We start from the raw sequence: 2,115 nt of genomic DNA, 5'->3' as shown, positions 1-2,115 counted from the left end.
TGATATGTAATAGTCGTACTCTCGCACGATTTCTAGTGTGATAGCTGATTGTCAAAATAATGTCAGTGAAATAATAGTCACGTAAACTATCACATGTATATTCCTTGACTGTGAACTACAGTTTCCGTTATTGGTTGGAAGAATCGGCAGCTCTGCTTATCATCAAAGTACAAGTAACGTCTATTAATACAACCATAAATTAAAATGTATTGTACAAAGTTGAAAAAATAACACTATAGGATAAGGGATTCTTTTAATACTTAATACAATACTGATACTTTAACTTTATTAACTTAAAGGATCAACTACATTAATCAAATGAACTTTACAACTCAAAAATACAATCAGTGTTTTTAGCCACATTTTCTAATTTTTTTCTAATTGATATTTGAAGAACAAGTTGGTTTCATACCACTTTGATCTGAAAATCAAGATAAATTTTGCATGAATATTAAAAGTTTAATTTTCTCATTCGATTCCCCTCATCTTCTGGCTGGGTATTGTCTTCATTGGGCCCTTTCTTTTCCACGAAGCGGTTGAATTGTTCATTTTGAAAGCCTCCGAACATTCCTGGTAGACCAAAGGCAAAGCCCATTGTTTTCATTGCTTGAATCATGCAGTGAGGTTTTCCATCGAAGCCTTGGCCCTGAAACATTACAATAAAAAGTAAATTTAATTGTACCTTGATTTATAGTACATATCTTAATTTAGCTTCTAGATAAATGGTGCATAGTCCAAATTTAACTAACCCTCTGTATAACGAGTGGTAATTTGCCGATTACGTCGGTTAAGTTTCTGATATCAGCGAGTTGATACTGATTGAGTCAATTATTTAGTCAGTATCAGCGAATTTTGAGTCAATACTGATACTGACTAAATAATACATTGTGGACAGTAAGAGGATGTGTCCCGAAGAACAGATTGATGTCACCATAACAACCAAACAGCACTATCTTGAAAGTATTTTTCAATTATATTATTTCATTTTTTTCTGAAGGATGAGCAAGTCTCTGATATTATCACAATTTTTTTTCTTTAAGCAAAACATGTCTGGATTATCACTTGTTGAAACTGAAATCTTCTTTCCTTTGTCATTATCATTTTAACAGTCGGCAAAGAAATTAAATTATATATATAAATAGTAGATGGTATAACTTAAACTATGAAGAAGATGGTCAGGGTCTTGGTAAAAAAAGGTCTATTTTGTTTTGTTTTTTTACCACAACCCTGACCATCTTTTTCATAGTTAAAGAAATTAAATATATGACAAATGAATGGGTTTTTTTACTAAACAAAGCCCTGGACTAAAACACCCACACATGCATCCCAGCACAGACTTCGGGAGGAAGAAACCTTAAAATAATTATAGCATATTGCGTATTTTTTTAAAAAAATTTTGAAAGTATTTCTTTTTCGTTTTCGGTTTTAGGTTGTTTCAATTTTGATATAATTTTCTCGGATTTGAGAAAAAAGAAAACGATTATTGTACTAAAAATCAATGGAAGAAGATAATTGACCATATAAAGTAGATTGTGAGGAAGGTAGTTCCGGTGGTGGTCAATAATGGTACTAAAATAGTAGAAAAAACTATTTGGCACATTTACTATACATATCTGTTTACCTTCTACACATACTACTACAAACTAGAGTATTTTTCTACAATTTAATACTCTAGTTTTGTATTTAGAATTCTATCACACCTGGCTGTATCGAGTATTAGTAACTAGTTTCCAATCCACTTATATGTATACTTCCTTAAATTATTATTATTATTTCTTTCCCATATTTAAAAAAAAAAAAACACTTTTTATAATTTTTTTTTCTGTATATTTATTTTAATGTTCTTTTAATTCTTACAATCTTTTTATCTTGTTTTCACTTATCCCTAATGAAGCCCTTCAAAGTTTTTTAGAACTCCTGAAAGACCAAAAAAAAATTTTGCCTCAAATTTAATCAAATCAGACTTAGAAATATTTTTGAGGCCAAATTTTTTTTTTGTTTTTGAGGAGTTCTGATCGAAGTTTTGTTGGCCCCTCAGCGAGATCTGCAAATTATCCTAATGAAATAATGTCGTATTGTTGCTAGAAAAAAAGATATACGGTCCGATTTCCGCAG

At 30.5% G+C, this 2,115-nt stretch overlaps 1 long non-coding RNA gene across 1 annotated transcript in view; it reads right to left on the bottom strand.

Moving 5' to 3' along the window:
* Positions 1–264: 264 nt before the first annotated feature.
* Positions 265–2,115, bottom strand: part of LOC136796509 (uncharacterized) — a 5,255-nt gene continuing 3,404 nt past the window's right edge. The window contains exon 2 of the long non-coding RNA XR_010844225.1: positions 265–646. This is a non-coding gene — a long non-coding RNA (uncharacterized lncRNA). The remainder of the gene's footprint in view (positions 647–2,115) is intronic.

Source organism: Halyomorpha halys, unplaced genomic scaffold (genome assembly GCF_000696795.3).
Source record: "Halyomorpha halys isolate HHAL.00 unplaced genomic scaffold, Hhal_1.1 Scaffold1871.1, whole genome shotgun sequence".
Lineage (NCBI taxonomy): Eukaryota > Metazoa > Arthropoda > Insecta > Hemiptera > Pentatomidae > Halyomorpha > Halyomorpha halys.
This window is presented reverse-complemented; position numbering and strand designations above follow the sequence as displayed.